The sequence below is a fragment of the Sardina pilchardus genome, chromosome 12 (genome assembly GCF_963854185.1).
Source record: "Sardina pilchardus chromosome 12, fSarPil1.1, whole genome shotgun sequence".
NCBI classification, from domain to species: domain Eukaryota; kingdom Metazoa; phylum Chordata; class Actinopteri; order Clupeiformes; family Clupeidae; genus Sardina; species Sardina pilchardus.
The window spans coordinates 5625017-5637428 of NC_085005.1; the positions used below are offsets into that span (position 1 = coordinate 5625017).

The 12412-nt window shown below is 39.6% G+C and overlaps 1 long non-coding RNA gene across 1 annotated transcript; it reads left to right on the top strand.

Moving 5' to 3' along the window:
* The first annotated feature begins 276 nt into the window (after positions 1-276).
* LOC134098477 (uncharacterized) lies at positions 277-3339 on the top strand. The gene is made up of 3 exons (XR_009941053.1): positions 277-502; positions 1152-1224; positions 1494-3339. It is a non-coding gene; the product is annotated as an uncharacterized LOC134098477 (long non-coding RNA).
* Positions 3340-12412: the final 9073 nt, after the last annotated feature.

Below are 12412 nucleotides of genomic sequence, written 5' to 3' on the forward strand. Positions count from 1 at the left end.
ATCTCTTTACATCTTTGGGATGACATCCACATTTTTACATTGGAGGTGCTCTGGGACATTCCACTGATGAACCTAGGCAACCCGTCACGTCAGTGTAAGAATTCGGCAATCGAGGGTAACGCCGCCAAACTCGAAGCAGCTTTGCGTCTTGGCCAAACTTTAGTGTTTTGACCTGAGGGCGAGCGGTCGCATCTCCTGCTGGAGCGCTTTCGCGGCGCGTCGGAGCAAGCACACTTCGCACTTTCCCACCGGGAAATGCATTCTAGTTTTCTTTACTGTCGCTAGTTTCACACTACTTGATTTCTCATGTTGCAGTAAGCTAAACGATTTCATCTCTTACGTGACTTGTTGTTCTTGCAGGTAACTGTGTAACCGTCTGACTGATAAAGAAGTTGTTAAATGTCTTTACGTTTAGAAACATAATCAAAAAAAATTCATCCAAGCAGATGCGAATAGCCTACAATGTCAGTACTCAAACCACCAGTAGCAGGCTTAGGACTAGGTAAGTAAAACATCTCTTCTCTATATCTCTACTATTTTCATTTTAAAAACTGTATGTAAAGCGTAATTCTAGCCAACACCTGTTTCCAAAATGTATTTATAGAGTCTGTACATGTGGTCCCTAGCTTGGTTTGCCCGAAAATTAAGTGGAAATATCCTTTAGAAGTGTTTACTTTAGGCGCTAGTTAGCATGTAACAGCATCTGAATTAATGAACTGGCATGGTGCATTTATACCTGACGATCTCTTTCAAGTAATTTAAATAAAAAACGGACATCATGGTTAGTATTTATAGAGTCTGTACATGTGGTCCCTAGCTTGGTTTGTCTGAAAATTAAGTGGAAATATCCTTTAGTAGTGTTTGTACTCTAGGCGCCAGTTAGCATGTAACAGCATGTGAATGAATGAACCACTAGCATGGTGCATTTATACCTGACGATCTCTTTCAAGTTATTTGAATAAAAAACTGACATCATGGTTAGTATTTATAGAGTCTGTACATGTGGTCCCTTGCTTGGTTTGTCTGAAAATTAAGTGGAAATATCCTTTAGAAGTGTTTGTACTTTAGGCGCTAGTTAGCGTGCCAGGTGTCATACCATTGCAGTAATCATCTCACTAAACACGTCTTTTCATATCCAATCTGTTCAACAGAGTTTGCCAGTCAGACCACTACACCTTTGCCAGCACCACCACCCAGCAAGCTTCATCAACTCCAGCCATGCCGGTAAATACAGTGCCTATTGACAGCCTACACACCCCTGTTCAAATGCCAGTAGCTTTGTCCATTGTTAAATCCCCGTTGTTCTTAAATGTGTTATTGTGTTTCGGAAAGGTATTGCATTACATTACTCTTCACCTTTTGCTTTTGTAGTAGAAAACATGTTGATGGTAGTGAAAAGGTAGTAAATTCAGCTCAATTTTTTTTGTATGAACCCTGCCATTGCAGTAATCATCTCACTAAATACGCCTTTTCATTTCTAATCTGTTCAACAGAGTTTACCAATCAGACCTACACCTCTGTCAAATTCGCTCACAACGCTGCCAGTAACACCCCAGCAAGGTAGAACTGCATTTTCATTAATCTGGCACCAATATCAAGGGAGAAACAAGCCATGAATGTCTGTCACAACTTCTTTGCATCTTTACTTTCCTTACATCTGAAGAGTGTGTTACATATATCATTATTAAAAATAATTTTAATAAATTGTTTAAGCATGTACAATAAATAAAGCATGTAAATGAGCATGTAAAATAAATAAACAAAAGCAAGTAAAATAAATAAATAAACAAAATGTATTGAACCTAATAGGCTACTATGTGTGGTGAGTCTGTGTGATAGTTGCTGAGGATAAATGTTTTTATATTGGATTATTAAATTACAGAATACATTTATAGGTTTCTCATCAGCAGGCACTGTCTTCACCTTAGTAAATTTGGTAACTTTGGTAAGTCCTGTAAATAATTGTAAATTGTTCTGATTGAGGGCAAATGGAAAGTGTTATAATGTATTATTGCTATTTTAGTGCATCATTTTCATTATTATGGCCATAAATAAGGCCAATTAGAAGCTGGTGGGTAGTAAGCGGCAAAAGGGTGGCCCTTTATCTGGAGCCGCTTCTGAGCCGCCGCTGGACAGCCAGAGAACTGATGAGCAAAACTCCAGCGGGCCACTGGTGGTTACCGCCGTTGGACCGCCAACTCTGCCGCTGGTTTGTAACAGTAACTTTAGCATTGCCCATTAAATGATTGCAAAATATTTATTGAGGTGAGTTTAACAAGTGTAATTTCATTGGCATATAATTCAGGCCTATAGTAGATGGCTAAATGGCTACAGTAGAAGGATACACGAAAAGCCCAAACTACCAAAATCTTCATATTTTATTACCACAGTTTCTATCTATAGGCCTCTCTTATTTGGTATACTGACTAGACATTATTGAACAAACATAGGCTATTCATCTGTATTTCAGTATCTCAGTAGCCTAGGTTAAAGTATTTTTTAGATACCTCCCTGAAATTACTTTTTGCAGGTTGTGTTCTATATCTGTCTTCTATACGTTCTGACGTTACTGTTAAAATGGCGTAACTGTTAAATTCCAATATAGTGAGTAGGCTATTGGCAAAACCGATTGGCATTTTTATGTTGAGCCGGCAGGGGGCTCAGTTTAAAAAGTAACTAAGTTCGCACACACACATCAACAGATTCACACGCACAGATAAACACACTTCCACGGATTCCACACACACACACACACACATGCGCACACATGCACATTCACACACACAGACAGACACACACACATCTTTATACAAGCAAACTCACACATGCACACACTCATGTACACATGAGCTGCAAGAGTAGGAGAAATACATACAGTATATTGCACAAATCGGAGATAAGGCAGGTTTAGACTTGCTGCAGACAACGCGTTCGTGTTCGTATCATGACTGCCTCGCGTATTTTGCGGTCGTTTGGTGCGTCGGTCGTGCACGTCGTCGCAAGCGAACATGACGCGTCCGCGAGATGCAATACTGATAAGAAAGTAGGGGGCGATCACTACAAAAAAAGGTGACTGCAAGATGCATTATCGACATCGAAGCTGGGGGCAATCATGAGAGTAAACAATGGCACATGGCCACATCCACATCTGATGTTACTATTCTCCCCCTAGTGAAGACCTCCAGTAGGGTGCGTAATGCTGCAGCGAGTCTGTACACCGGACACAGCAGGTCGCACACGGGCGCATATGCTTACGGTTGGTCTAACAGCAAGTATAATCCCAGCCATACAGGAAAGTTGACGAGCGTAATTCGTTTTGGAGAGAATGTGCAGAACTGAGCGGCGGTCATATTGTGTACCGCTATGCGGTGCATCTAGTTATCATTATTACATTTCCCTTGTGTGTGTGTGTGTGTGTGTGTATTCACACCAAATTGGCATGCCATACCGTACCCACCCAATATGCACAGCATCCCATTAGCTGCCTGCCATCAGGCTATTTACAATCTTCTATTTTAAGAAAAAGTCAGTCAATACGTTATCAAAATTAACTTAATGCGCTATATAGCTATATCCACGCGCACACATTTCGTCTGAACAGGAGAGATTACGCACGCAGGGCGCAACTAGGCTACGTGTTGTTTTCTTTTACTCCGCTATCAGCACACAATGTGAAGCTAATTCACTAACTCCTACTCATCATGGATATCGCAAGTTCTTTAAACAAACAAAACAGAAAGGATGGAGGATGGAGGCAGCTAGAGAAGTTATTCCAGATGAGCAATAACAAGGTAGACAGTTGCCAGAACACTACAGCTGTTTAATGCCAGACGTTAAAGGTATGCTAGAACAAAACTAACTGAAGGTAACTTAGCCATAGGGCTGTGTAATGTTGTCTAAATGAGCAGGTCACTGTTAGACGTTATTGTTGTATTATTGCATGTGGATGTTGTTATGCTATGTATGCTACTTTTTGCTGACCAATACACGAACCTAAAACCGAGAAACGGACAAATATTATTTAATTATATTCGGGCTGCGCGCGCTCCTGCTGATGAAAGAAGTGCGCACTGTGCACTCTTCCATATCCCCAAGCCTCATGCGCTCATATAATAGCCTTTCAGCTATGCGCGAGTGATTTCCGACTAGGTTTTTCCTGGTCAGTGGCGCACTTACTTTCTTCATCCATATATTAGCGACTGGCGAGCTTTGCGCCGGACCACACCTCTTCTCTTCACTGACACGCCCGTTAGGGCGCAATATCTTCTCCCATTTAGAGAACGTACATTTGCGCTGGACAAATGAAGGATGCGCTCGCAGAGAATAGTAATTAAAGGTTGCACAAGTGGCGAAAGCTCATTGCGCGACCGGCAAAATCGGGCCCCTTGTGTAACTGTATTTTAAAACGTTGTAAGGTAAAACGTGGAGGTGTTTGGTCGCTTCTAACTTCATCTCTGGATTCTAAAGAATGAACTGGGCTAGCGAAGTGCTTTCAAAGTAGCGCCGCACGCCAGAGCCATTGAGTGTACACACTGAAACGCGACTATATGTATCGACTCGTCTTAGTTCAGGGAATGACGTAGTTTAATATGAAAAAATGGTGGTGGAGTGTTCCTTTAAGACGGCTGCAGGCTGTTATATCAAGTTGAATCCACCTAATGTTTTTGCTGAACACTCCCATCAATGCATTTAGTGTTACCAGTGTTTCTTAAACTCCCCTCTTGTTTTGGCAGTGTTGTTGCATATGCATTCATGACGACAGAAGGTGTCCATCTACTACAAACATCTTTGAAGCATCCAAACTGCACTCTGATATTTGAGGGGTGTGTTCAAGTCTGTTCATAGCATCTCCAAAAAACACAGAATCTCTCAGTTCAATTTCATATTGGTAGTCAGACGACATAGAACAGACATACCGAGGGCTGAGAACCAAAGGGGCGTAAGTGACATTTTGGTCAAAATTGAGTTATATACTGTACTGTATATCACCTGAAAGCTCTTGATGAACTCTCTTAGCTGACAAAATTATAGAAGTAAAATATTTATAAATATATAGTTATTGAACAAAAACCAAAGGTCTTTAACTGTGAACATATAGAAGCAGTTGGATTTGTTTTGGCTCTCCTGTAAAGTTGGTGAAATGTCACTTACGCCCCTTTGGTTCTCAGCCCTCGATACGTTGCTCACAAAAAGTTGGGGATATCTGGCTTTTGGGTGAAATTTATGGAAAATGTAAAAGTTCAAGCTACAGTGGTACTGTATATAACGAAAGTAGGGTATTTAAGTAGAGGCATGCAATGGTGATTTCCTCATCTCAAACAATTTATTGAAACAAAGGCCAACAGATTTCACCCGAAAGCCTGAAATATCTCTGACTTCTTATCAATAGTGTGTATACACACACATACACACACACACACACACACACACACACACACACACATACACACACACACACACACACACACACACACACACACACACACACTTCTGAATGTTGCCACTATGGCAGCATCATCAATGCATTTCTAAAGCATAAGGTTAAAGTGATGTCTCCAACATTGTTGAAAACCAATACTATTTAAGTTATGGTTTAGATTATGAACATCACTTACATTAAAAAAAAAATCACATGATCATTTTTATGCATCACACCTCTTGGTATGGCTCCTGAAGAGTGATGTGATTGTGATCATCTTCATGTAGGAGGCAATGCAGCAAAACCAGCAGTCCATGCTGTGAGCCCAAGGACTGGTTCCTGGACTGCAACCAGTGGGTGGAGATTACGATTTAAGGAACGTGTTGGAGGATGAAGAGAGGAGTACAGGAAAATGAGAGGAACAACATGAAGTGGAGGAAAGGGTGAAGCAGAGAGAGAGAGAGAGAGAGAGACTTCAGGTGACTCAACAGCAAGTAACTGTGTCTGAACATGCCACGCCTAGATTGGATTTCAACAACCTACACTCTGCTATGTAGAACCAAAAATGGTTCTATTGCATGCTTCATATACAGTATGACATTGGTAACACTCCATGAGGTGGAGCTCCTGGTGACATCATCATCAATCTAAAGGGACATACAGTACATAACATATTAAGCATTATATGTGATTGTCAACTAAACGCAACGTGTGGTAAACACCTCACTAGTTATCCACTGAATCGCTCCCTTTCAGCCTATAGTCCCATGAGCACATGCAATCACATGCCCACAGACATCCACGCACACTCACTCTCAGTGTTGGTCATCTTACTTTTAAAAAGTAATTAGTTACCGATACAAATTACTTCTGCCAAAAAGTAATTGAGTTAGTAACTCAGTTACCACACTGTAAAAGTAATTAGTTACTCAGCAAAGTAACTGACGTTACTTTTTATGTTATATAACATCTTTAACGTCATACATATTTATTATAGCCTAACTGATTGAAGAATAAAACCAATTATTCGGTACAATTAGTGGGTGGAAGTCAGAACGTGCGCATGGCATCCGCCCACCCAGCCCAGGCCCGGGGTGGCTATTGGGAGATGCGGGAGGATTCCCGGTGGGCCGTTAACGTTTTGGGCCGGTCTGATTATTGTGAGCTTAAATATATTGTTTCTGACGATTTGTTGCGCTCTCGTGGCACTTCAGCAGCCAGGGCTGCGCGGTCGCGGCCGCCCCTTACTCGCAGTTTCCCAAATATTAACAAAGTAGCACTCACAAAACTGTTCGGAAGTCGCAGCAAGTCTATATTTGCAATCTACAGGAGTAAATGAACAACCCCTTCTCCAGTTGAACGGCCCTGACGAAATGTAGGCTATGCAGCAGAGACGTGTAATAGGCTAAGGATTAATTGTACTGTAAGGTAACCCCCGATACAGAAGCCCTCAAAAATAAAATAGGCTATCTTTAAAATGTATAGGGTCCTCCTTTGAAAATAACGTTCAGTTTCAGTGAAGTAGCCCTGTCAAGAAACTATAGAAATCCGACAGACAGAGTGCACATTTACTTGTCACTATTATGCCTATAAGCTATCGTGGGAAGTTCGCTACGTGCAAATGAAATGGCTTGGATTTGGTGAGTAGCCTATTCAAGTCTTTTTTCCCCTCCTGAAGTTGGAAGTGTGCCTTTAATGAAATTATTTCCATATTCCACTATGATGTAGGCCTACAGTATCTTGGTCGCTATGCCTAGTCTGTCAAGGGTGATTAGGCTAATATAGCCTACATTTATTTATAGCTCAGGGGAGGGTATTCCATGATCCTATCCAGTGAACTCGCTTCATTCAGCCAAATTGTAGTAACGCGACGCTTTAAATTCTCAGTAACGATAACGGCGTTGCAACGATGAGAAAAGTAATTCATTAGATTACTTCGTTACTGACAAAGTAGCGCCGTTAGTAACGGCGCTATACTTAAACGCCGTTACTACCAACACTGCTCACTCTTGCACACATTCATATATTTACACTCAAACACAAGTCTTATACTCACTTTCTTTTTATCCCTCCATTATAACTATGACTTTCTCATAACGCTCCTTCTCTCTCACTCTCTCTCTCTCTCTCTCTCTCACACACACACACACAATGGGCAAAACTTCACTTTCTTTTCTTTCTTTCTTTTTTGTCTTTATTTGTTTGTTTATTCTTGTCTCTTTATTTATAACATTTTAGGAAGTTAAAATAAGAGTTTTTAATATTTTATTTATAATGAAAATAACAATTTTAGGAATTATGTAAATTATCTAGCAGTTTTCCCTCTATGTTTTCAGTAGTGGCTCACATTACCATACACAAAGGAAATACATTGGACATACAGTGCAACCGGAAAGTAGCCAGACCCTTTCAAGTTTTCCACATTTTGTTGTGTTTCAGACTCCTCTTAAAATGGATTCAATATTTTTTCCTCATCAATCTACACACAATACACCAACACTCCACAAAAAAAGCAGATATTTGAGTGTTTTATGAATGTATATAAAAAACTAGATGTACCATATGGCGGTACAAAATATGACCGCTGCTCAGTTCTGCACATTCTCACCGCAAAAATGAATCACGTATCTCCTATTTGTGCAATTGCATATATCTCCTACTCTTGCAGCTTGTGTATAAAAAAGAGTGCACATGTGTGATTGTGCTTTTGTGTAGAGTGGGTATGTGTGTGTGTGTGTGTGTGTGTGTGTGTGTGTGTGTGTGTGTGTGTGTGTGTGTGTGTGTGTGTGTGTGTGTATGTGTGTGTGTGTGTGTGTGTGTGTGTCTGTGTGTCTGTCTGTCTGTCTGTCTGTCTGTGTGTGTGTGTGTGTGTGTGTGTGTGTGTCTGTGTGTGCTTGTGTGTGTGTGTGTCTGTGAGTATGTGTGCCTGTGTACGTTGTGTGTGTGCATGTGGACGTCAGTGTGTGTGCATTATCCGACCTAAACCAGCAACCTTTCGCTTAACACCACCATCTTCAGGCCGATGGGTGTACGGCCACTAAATGTACACAAAACCATATTTATTTTATAGCCCCCCATGGATGAAATTCCACAAAACGTAGCATACTCCCAGAAGATGTCAGGTTGATCATACACATGCAATTTGGTGCAGTTCACAACATCTCATCTGAAGATAGGGCCAATTAAAGCAGTATAATATTGCATTTTCATTTTTTTACCATGGGGTGCAAATCACAAATGACTGGTTATAAGCTAAGTTGATGCGGGCTCTTGAGATCAACATACCATAAACACTTTGCGCGGGGGGGTGGAGTGGCCCTTGAGGTCATAATAAAAGACTGAAGTATCTCATTTACATAAGTATTCAGACCCTTTGTTATGACACTTGCAATTTTGCTCTGGTGCATTCTACTTTTGAAATGCTTCTACAGCTGGATCAGAGCCCACCTGTGCCTAAATTGATTCACTGGCAATCATAAGGTGAGGCAGATATCTTTTGATATGGTCTCACAGTTGATGGTGTATGGCAGAGTAAATTGTAAAGAGAAAAGTGCACTATTTAGCTCGCCCGAAGGGCAGAAGCTGGAATGCACCATGGAACCAAATCCAAGTTCTAGGGCCAATATTGTGCACCGTGAACCTCAGGGAGCAGCTTTCCTTGCCAAATGTGTATTCTCCAATATGAATCCCAAATAACTCAAGTTCTTCTAATATTCACTATAGAGTGTAAAGGTAAAATGTTTTAATACAACACACATGCCCACTGAATCTGGTCCACACCCTAGGCCAAAGCTCTGTCTCTGATAGCAATTCTACATGTAGCTGCCAAATTATTTGATATTCACAGATAATAAAACAAAACAAAACAAAAGCTTTGCATGCATGGTGACAACGAAAAACACTAAGGATCATTCAAGACCAAGGGCTCTATACTAATAGGATCAGCAGTTTTATTCCGATCAAAGTTTTTCCATGTAATTTCTCTGATTGAGCCATTATTCTGATTCTAATAACAAATAATACTCTATTCCCATAATAAAAAAAAACATCTAATGCGGCAATGCTGTCAAACCCTTACATGATCAGAACAATAAAAAAAGTTACACAACTGTGATTGTGTGTGTGTGTGTGTGTGTGAGAGAGAGAGAGAGAGCCTTTATAGCACACAAAGGAAACAAGCAATTCAATTCCATTTAAGAAGAAGCCAGTTTGTTGTACAACTTTCTTGGCCGTAACAATGATAGAGTTATTATTATTGATAGCTTGTTTACAGTTGTTTGCACTGTTGTGGAGCTGCTTCCAGGCACAAGCGTCGGCCTACTATGGTTGTTATAGTTACTTTTCATTCATTGACCACACCACCAGCCAATCATAAAAGAGTATTTCTTCTCCCTGGGTGATAATGCGATTTAAATTGTGGTTTACATCAATTCATATCGCCTTGCCATATTTGACAGAATATTGTAATTAATGGAACACAATGTACCTTTTCACAGCAGTTTTGCCATGATATATGTGGGTAGCCCGGGTGTTACTAGTGACATTAATCAACGTTATGATTCTGCTACACACAAATTTAACAGAAATTAAGTTTGTTCAGAGGTTTCATTCACATAATTAGTGACAATTGGCATGTCAAAATGGCTGCTGTCAAAAACGTCAATATGGTGCATGAACATTGATGATTCTGCGTGTCTGATTTTCCTCATGAAGGAAACGATGTAGCAAAGCCACCATTCCATGCTGCGAGCCCAAGGACTGTCGTCTGAGCTGCAACCAGCTGGTGGAGATTACGATTAAAGTGAAGATGATAACGTGAAGGAGGACAAGTGACTGAGTAATAGATGATTAAGACATTATGGGCATTATGGTGGGAATGTTGGAAATGCTGGAAGATGGTAATTATAGGTCTGGATGAGTACAGGAAGTGTACTGATGTTTGTAGGTGATTCTGCATTTTAAGAGCAAATATTTCCAAGGTCTCTCAAAGTAACAGTTCCAAGCTAAAGCCAAGGAGATGGAAATCTTACTTTACATTTTAGGAAAATGTTCATGTTAATTCTGAGGCAGTCTGTGTTTAATATAGGCTTACAAGAAACAATATGTCCTTGTCTTTTGTTCCAGTTGATCTGCAATAAGTATGTTGTTGTTGTTGTTGTTGTGCTTGGCAGTGTTGCAGCTGAACCTGTTCAGAAGATGTCTAGTGAAATGAGTTCTCACTCAGCCAAGAAGAACACAGTCAGCAAAATACACAATAATGACAAACACAAGTCACCACATACACACACAAGCACACGCACACACACACACACACACACACACACACACACACACACACACACACATACACACACCTTCGAGCCAAGTGAAAGACAAACAAAGGCAAGTATATAGCTTATCCCGTATCCAGAGTTGTTCATCATGCCGACAGTAGTCTGTGACCTCGAGAAACAGAAATATGTGAAAAATTGGCTGATTTCTTCTCTAACTTGTTTGTGCAAGTAATTTTAGGCATGTTTACTTTTTGCATTTTTTTGTTGTTGTTCATACAAAAATATGTTAAACTTCAGTAGATACAACTTTCCACAAAAGCAGCTGAACCTGTTTAGGAGATATCTAGTGAAACAAGTTTTTACTTAGTCAAGTGAAAGTTTATTCTAATACAGGGTACATGTTTCTTTAGCATTCAGAGTTCCTTTCAAGGCTAAGACAACAAGAGGCTAAGGCTAGCCCAGGGATGGCCCCTTTCCTGTTCCAGTGCACAAAGCAATGTCTTACTTAACCATCCCTCTTTCTGCTGCAAACAGCTGACATTACATACACAGTCATTCCTTCAACAACTATTTTCAACCTAGTCAGAAAAAACAGGTCTGTTTGGAGTGCTACGAGGTGTAAATCCTTTTTGGTGCTCTTCAGTGCAAGGATTCCAGATATAGAGAAAGAAGAGAGATCCGAGGTACTCAAACATGATGCATATCAGGCTTGTGAAAAATTCAGAATTGAATTGAGAATGACTCCTAAATTCCAATTCAATTCTTGAGTTTGAATTGAATTTGAATTGAGGTCAAAAACAGGATGCAGAATTACAATTCGAATTTGAATTAAGGGAAGTAGAATTGAAATTCAATGAAATTCAAATCAATTCATATACATAATATAAGGGTACGCTGCAAATTATTTGATTCTTATCAAGATCAAAAAATAGATTAGAAGTGTTAGATCATTTATATTGTTTGAAGCGTGAATTTCTTACTTTACGTAAGTGTTCAACTTTACACTATCTTAAATCAAGCACATCTTTTTTTTGTCTCAAATAGGCATGAAATCTTAAAATGAGGTAAATACTGTTAAAATGAGATCTTTTACATCTCTCCCTCAAATTCTCATCGAAATAAAGCTAGTTTTAAGATTAAATGACAAGAAAATTTGACTTAATTTAAGATGACATTTAAGATTTAAAATATCATCTTAAAACAGCAGTTTATGCTTATAACAACTTATGTAACAACTTTAAATATACGTAATCTAGACTTGTCACAACCTGTGGTACTGTGGTGCAACAGGTTACAGCATTAGTACCTTGTACTCGTCCACGGGGACCCGGTTCGAATCTCACCTGCGGTCATAGCCAAATCTCTCCCCAACTCTTTCACTCACCTACCCGCTTCCTGTCTATCTTCATTGTCCTATCTGAATAAAGGCAAAAAGTCCAGAAAATATTCTTCCAAAAAAAAAGGAATATAATCTGAGGCTGTTTAAATTTAAGTAACCTCATTTTACAACCAGCATTTTATGCTTATATTAAGTATATTTTACTTATTTTGGGGATGTAAAAATTATTTAAAAGTAATCTTAAAAAACAGCAATTTCAGCTTATGTTAAGTTTCCAAATACCTCTGTAGACATGCTTATTGCTAGATTTTTTTTTATTTATCTTAATTCACAAAATCTTGTCAAGTGAAATTATCTTGCTGCATGGACAGAAAATTTCAC